A 7,182-nucleotide genomic window follows, 5' to 3' on the forward strand; every position below is an offset into this window, starting at 1 on the left:
AAAGAAAAAGATTATTTTACAACTGGTTGAAGGTGATGAGCAACAAACTCAGCCACCTTAGAGCACAGTGAATTTCTGGCAGGCACTATAGGTCTGCCAGGGGGGTTAACTAGTGTTTTGCAGGTATAACAGTGACAATAGGAAATGAAATGCTCATGAATTCACATTCATTCTCTGTTATCATACCTGCCTCCATTCCACATTTCAAAATTTGATCAAGTGATGTTTTGAAACTATTGGTGGGATTTCCTTGTAATTTAGCTATTCTCCAGTATGCCTTCTAGCATGCAAACACGTGCCCCTCTATCTGATACAACATCACGCCTTAAGTGTAACATCTCATGTAGTAAACCGCAAGCAGGGCTTTTAACCCCTTTACAACATTATGAGCAATTGTGTTATTGCAGAAGATATTCCACAGGGCTAGAAAAATGATGATTGAACACGTGACAATTTCTTTGTAGATCAGCATTGGTGGCAGCAAAAAGAACTATTCTACATATACTACACACAAAACCCTATCCTGATAAAATGTGCAGCTGACTTGGCTATTCTCTGGTTGGATCCTATGCTTGCCATAACTTTGACAAATATTGATTTAGACATATTTTGGGTTGGCAAATGACAGTGTGACTTCACACAGATGTAATTAAGCTCACAGAACAACAAGGACTGGATTTACAGTTCAGGTGCCTGTAGTCACAAAAATCTGAAGCCGGCAGTGAAATAACGTCACTGTGCATGCACAGTGCTGTTAATTCACGGCCGGCAGCCATCTTAGTTAAGATTCACCGGCTGACCGGTATTTATAATAGGCAGAGAACGTCACCCGTCTATGGATGGTGCCTGTAGGCACATGCTTACTCTGCCCTTACTTATTATATATCCGGCCCTGAGCATGACCTATGCAGTATGAGGAAGGAAATATACAATCTTATTGTACATATACAGGTTACATTTCTGATAGAAGTCACATGATAAATAATACTCTCAAAACACAACTCTAACTGCTCACACTTCTCTTATTAAAAAAACATAAAAGATTAATTTTCCTTCTCTTTGAAGATTAGCAATGACACTTACAAACAAGTAATAGGAAACAATGTGTGTGGGGGGGGGCGCTTTTCTTCCCCTCTTGTTTTACATAATGTGATTATAGAAGTATAAAGGAAGCACTTGCCAGTCTGGATTCTTTTGTAATAAAGCTTCTGCTGAAATCTCACTTCTGGCTCTATCCTCCTGCTCCATAATCGTCACAAAACGCAGGAAAAGCGTGAATTACAGTTATTTACTTGTATCTAGAATATGGGAGCAGAAGTTGTATTGTTACAAATTCTCTTCCTTTTGCAAACAAAAAGCATTCTGTAAGTAATAATCACAGCCTAAGTCAAACTATCACAATAGCAAATTAGTTAAACAGCAAGGTTTGTACTGAAAACTACTGGTTTCCCATTCCATGTTTATCGGAAGTAGCTAGTCACCTGACTCCCGTACCCCAAGTAATTCAGTCATAGTGACATGCCCGTGTACATAATGCTGTAATGTGCTGTGCCCATCTGTCATCAACAGGACTCTAATGCTGGTACAGAAAAAAAAAACATAATTTATGCTTACCTGATAAATTTATTTCTCTTATAGTGTGTTCAGTCCACGGGTCATCCATTACTTATGGGATATATTTTCCTCCCCAACAGGAAGTTGCAAGAGGATCACCCAAGCAGAGCTGCTATATAGCTCCTCCCTTCACATGTCATATCCAGTCATTCGACGGAAACTAGACGAGAAAGGAGAAACTATAGGGTGCAGTGGTGACTGGAGTTATAATATAAAATTTAGAACCTGCCTCAAATAGACAGGGCGGGCCGTGGACTGAACACACTACAAGAGAAATAAATTTATCAGGTAAGCATAAATTATGTTTTCTCTTGTTAAGTGTGTTCAGTCCACGGGTCATCCATTACTTATGGGATACCAATACCAAAGCTAAAAGTACACGGATGATGGGAGGGACAAGGCAGGAACATTAAACAGAAGGAACCACTGCCTGTAGAACCTCTCTCCCAAAAACAGCCTCAGAAGAAGCAAAAGTGTCAAATTTGTAAAATTTGGAAAAAGTATGAAGTGAAGACCAAGTTGCAGCCTTGCAAATCTGTTCAACAGAGGCCTCATTCTTAAAGGCCCAGGTGGAAGCCACAGCTCTAGTGGAATGAGCTGTAATTCTTTCAGGAGGCTGCTGTCAAGCAGTCTCATAGGCTAAGCGTATTATGCTTTGAAGCCAAAAAGAGAGAGAGGTAGCCGAAGCTTTTTGACCTCTCCTCTGTCCAGAGTAAACGACAAACAGAGAAGAAGTTTGTCGAAAATCTTTAGTTGCCTGTAAGTAGAACTTCAGAGCACGGACCACATCTAGATTATGCAAGAGACGTTCCTTCTTTGAAGAAGGATTAGGACATAAGGATGGAACAACAATCTCTTGATTGATATTCTTGTTAGAAACAACCTTAGGTAAAAACCCAGGTTTAGTACGCAGGACTACCTTGTCTGAATGAAAGATCAGATAAGGAGAATCACAATGTAAGGCAGATAACTCAGACTCTACGAGCCGAGGAAATAGCCATCAAAAACAGAACTTTACAAGATAAAAGCTTAATATCAATGGAATGAAGGGGTTCAAACGGAACACCCTGGAGAACTTTAAGAACCAAGTTTAAGCTCCACGGAGGAGCAACAGCTTTAAACACAGGCTTAATCCTAGCCAAAGCCTGACAAAAAGCCTGGACGTCTGGATTCTCTGCCAGACGCTTGTGTAAAAGAATAGACAAAGCAGAAATCTGTCCCTTTAGTGAACTAGCGGATAAGCCCTTTTCTAAACCCTCTTGTAGAAAAAACAATATCCTAGGAATCCTAACCTTACTCCATGAGTAACTCTTGGATTCACACCAATATAAATATTTACGCCATATCTTGTGGTAAATTTTTCTGGTAACAGGTTTCCGAGCCTGTATTAATGTATCAATAACCGAATCCGAAAACCCACGGTTTGATAGAATCAAGCGTTCAATTTCCAAGCAGTCAGCCTCAGAGAAATTAGGTTTGGATGGTTGAAAGGACCCTGAATTAGAAGGTCCTGCCTCAGGGGCAGAGACCATGGTGGACAGGACGACATGTCCACTAGGTCTGCATACCAGGTCCTGCGTGGCCACGCAGGCGCTATCAGAATCACTGATGCTCTCTCCTGTTTGATCCTGGCAATCAGTCGAGGAAGCAACGGAAAAGGTGGAAACGCATAAGCTATGTTGAAAACCCAAGGGGCTGCTAGCGCATCTACCAGCACCGCTCCCGGGTCCCTGGACCTGGATCCGTAACAAGGAAGCTTGGCGTTCTGGCGAGATGCCATGAGATCCAGATCCGGTTTGCCCCAACGAAGAATTAGTTGGGCAAATACCTCCGGGTGAAGTTCCCACTCCCCCGGATGAAAAGTCTGGCGACTTAAAAAATCTGCCTCTCAGTTCTCCACGCCTGGGATGTAGATCGCTGACAGGTGGCAAGAGTGAGACTCTGCCCAGCGAATTATCTTCGAGACTTCCAACATCGCTAGGGAACTCCTGGTTCCCCCTTGATGATTGATGTAAGCCACAGTCGTGATGTTGTCCGACTGAAACCTGATTAACCTCAGTGTTGCTAACTGAGGCCAAGCTAGAAGAGCATTGAATATTGCCCTTAATTCTAGAATGTTGATTGGTAGGAGTTTCTCCTCCTGAGTCCACGATCCCTGAGCCTTCAGGGAGTTCCAGACTGCTCCCCAGCCTAGAAGGCTGGCATCTGTTGTTACAATCGTCCAATCTGGTCTGCGAAAGGACATTCCTTTGGACAGATGAACCCGTGACAACCACCAGAGAAGAGAATCTCTGGTCTCCTGGTCCAGATTTAGCAAAGGGGACAGATCTGAGTAATCCCCGTTCCACTGACTTAGCATGCATAGTTGCAGCGGTCTGAGATGTAGGCGCGCAAATGGCACTATGTCCATCGCCGCGACCATTAAGCCGATCACTTCCATACACTGAGCTACTGATGGGCTTGGAATGGAGTGAAGGACACGGCAAGCATTGAGAATCTTTGATAACCTGAACTCCGTCAGGTAAATCTTCATCTCTACAGAATCTATAAGAGTCCCTAGAAAAGTGACCCTTGTGAGTGGTAACAGAGAACTCTTTTCCACGTTCACTTTCCACCCATGCGACCTCAGAAATGCTAGAACTATCTCTGTATGAGACTTTGCATTTTGAAAACTTGACGCTTGAATCAGAATGTCGTCTAGGTACGGAGCCACCGCTATGCCTCGTGGTCTTAGTACCGCCAGAAGAGAGCCCAGAACCTTTGTAAAAATTCTCGGGGCCGTAGCCAACCCGAAGGGAAGGGCTACAAACTGGTAATGCCTGTCTAGAAAGGCAAACCTTACGTACCGATAATGATCTTTGTGAATCGGATTGTGAAGGTAGGCATCCTTTAAATCCACTGTGGTCATATATTGACCCTCTTGGATCATGGGTAGGATGGTTCGAATGGTTTCCATCTTGAACGATGGAACCCTTAGGAATTTGTTTAAGATTTTTAAATCTAAGATTGGTCGGAAGGTTCCCTCTTTCTTGGGAACCACAAACAGATTTGAATAAAACCCTTGCCCCTGTTCCGTCCGCGGAACTGGGTGGATCACTCCCATCACTAAGAGGTCTTGTACACATTGTAGAAATGCCTCTTTCTTTACTAGGTTTGTTGATAACCTTGACAGATGAAACCTCCCTTGTGGAGGAGAAGTTTTGAAATCCAGAAGGTATCCCTGAGATATAATCTCCAACGTCCAGGGATCCTGTACATCTCTTGCCCAAGCCTGGGCGAAGAGAGAGAGTCTGCCCCCCACTAGATCCGTCTCCGGAAAGGGGGCCCTGTCTTCATGCTGTCTTAGGGGCGGAAGTAGGCTTTCTGGCCTGCTTGCCCTTGTTCCATGACTGGTTGCTTTTCCAACCCTGTCTGTAACGAGCAGTAGTTCCTTCCTGTTTTGGAGCAGAGGAAGTTGATGCTGCTCCTGCCTAGAAATTACGAAAGGCACGAAAATTAGACTGTTTGGCCTTTGATTTGGCCCTGTCCTGAGGAAGGGTGTGGCCCTTACCTCGAGTAATGTCAGCAATAATTTCCTTCAAGCCGGGCCCGAATAAGGTCTGCCCTTTGAAAGGAATGTTTAGTAGTTTAGACTTAGAAGTTACATCTGCTGACCAGGATTTAAGCCAAAGCGCTCTGCGCGCCTGTATGGCAAATCCGGAATTTTTAGCCGTAAGTTTGGTTAAATGCACTACGGCATCCGAAACAAACGCATTAGCCAGCTTAAGGGTTCTAATCTTGCTCAGAGACTCATCCAATGGTGCTGTGCGAATCGTCTCTTCCAGAGACTCAAACCAGAATGCCGCTGCAGCAGTGACAGGCGCAATGCATGCAAGAGGCTGTAATATAAAACCTTGTTGAATAAACATTTTCTTAAGGTAACCCTCTAATTTTTTATCCATTGGATCTGAGAAAGCACAGCTATCCTCCACCGGGATAGTGGTACGCTTGGCTAAAGTAGAAACTGCTCCCTCCACCTTAGGGACCGTCTGCCATAAGTCTCGTGTGGTGGCGTCTATAGGGAACATTTTTCTAAATATCGGAGGAGGGGAAAAAGGCACTGCGGGTCTATCCCACTCCTTACTAATAATCTCTGTAAGCCTCTTTGGTATAGGAAAAACGTCAGTACACACCGGCACCGCGTAGTATTTATCCAGCCTACATAATTTCTCTGGGATTACCACCGTGTCACAATCATTCAGAGCCGCTAACACCTCCCCTAGCAACACGCGGAGGTTCTCAAGCTTAAATTTAAAATTTGAAATTTCTGAATCCGGTCTCCTCGAATCAGAACCGTCACCCACAGAATGAAGCTCTCCGTCCTCATGTTCTGCAAATTGTGACGCAGTATCAGACATGGCTCTCGTGTCATCGGCGCACTCTGTCCTTAACCCAGAACTGTCGCGCTTGCCTCTTAACTCTGGCATATTGTATAACACTTCTTTCATAACATTAGCCATATCATGTAAAGTGATTTGTAAGGGCCTTGATGTACTTGGCGCCTCAATCTCACGCACCTCCCGAGCGGGAGACGAAGGTACTGACACGTGAGGAGAGTTAGACGGCATAACTGCCTCCTCGTTGTCTGGTGATAATTTTTTAAGCGGTACAGATTGATTTTTCAAAGTAACATCAATACAAATTGGTACACATATTTCTATTGGGCTCCACAACGGCTTTTAAACATAATGAACAAGCAGATTCCTCTGTATCAGACATGTTTAAACAGACTAGCAATGAAGCTAGCAAGCTTGGAAAATACTTTCAATAAGTTTGCAAGCAATATAAAAAACGCTGCAGCGCTTTTAAAAAACACAGTTGAGTAACTAAATAATAATTCAGTTATAGTCAACAATTCTTTAAATGTATTAATTAGCAGAGGATTGCACCCATTAGCAACCGGATGATTAACCCCTCAGTACCCAAAAAAAAACGGATATCAAATTAATATAAAACGTTTTTATCACAGTCTAACACACTGTCACAGGTCTGCTGTGACTGATTACCTCCCTCAAAAAAACGAATTTTGAAGACCCCTGAGCTCTCTAGAGACGTCCTGGATCAAGGAGGAAGAAACAGGAAGACTGTGCTAGAATTTTAACTGCGCAACAAGGCGCTAAAAAGAGGCCCCACCCGCTCATTTACAACAGTGGGAGACCTGATATAACGGTTTCTATGCAGAAATATACGTTAGCCATGTGGAAAAAAATTCATGCCCAAAGGATTTATCACCAAAGTACCTCACAAAACGAATAACATGCCAGTAAACATTTTGAAAATAAACTTCTTTAAATGTCATGCAAAGTTATTACTAAGCCCGCAACCAGTCGCTACCACTGCAGATAAGGCTTAATAATTGTTTCAATATTAACAGTATTTTCACAGTCAAATTCTAGTCCCTAGAAAATAACTCTACTGTGCATACATTTATCAGCCTGATACCAGTCACTACTACTGCATTTAAGGCTTTACTTACATCATACGGGTAACAGCAGTGTTTTCTTAGTCAATTCCATTCCCAGAAAATAT

At 43.1% G+C, this 7,182-nt stretch overlaps 1 long non-coding RNA gene across 1 annotated transcript in view; it reads right to left on the bottom strand.

The window, feature by feature from the left end:
• Nucleotides 1-1,140: 1,140 nt before the first annotated feature.
• LOC128662541 (uncharacterized) overlaps nucleotides 1,141-7,182 on the bottom strand; it is a 34,310-nt gene continuing 28,268 nt past the window's right edge. Inside the window, exon 3 of the long non-coding RNA XR_008402797.1 lies at nucleotides 1,141-1,298. This is a non-coding gene — a long non-coding RNA (uncharacterized LOC128662541). The remainder of the gene's footprint in view (nucleotides 1,299-7,182) is intronic.

The sequence above is a fragment of the Bombina bombina genome, chromosome 6 (genome assembly GCF_027579735.1).
Source record: "Bombina bombina isolate aBomBom1 chromosome 6, aBomBom1.pri, whole genome shotgun sequence".
NCBI lineage: Eukaryota > Metazoa > Chordata > Amphibia > Anura > Bombinatoridae > Bombina > Bombina bombina.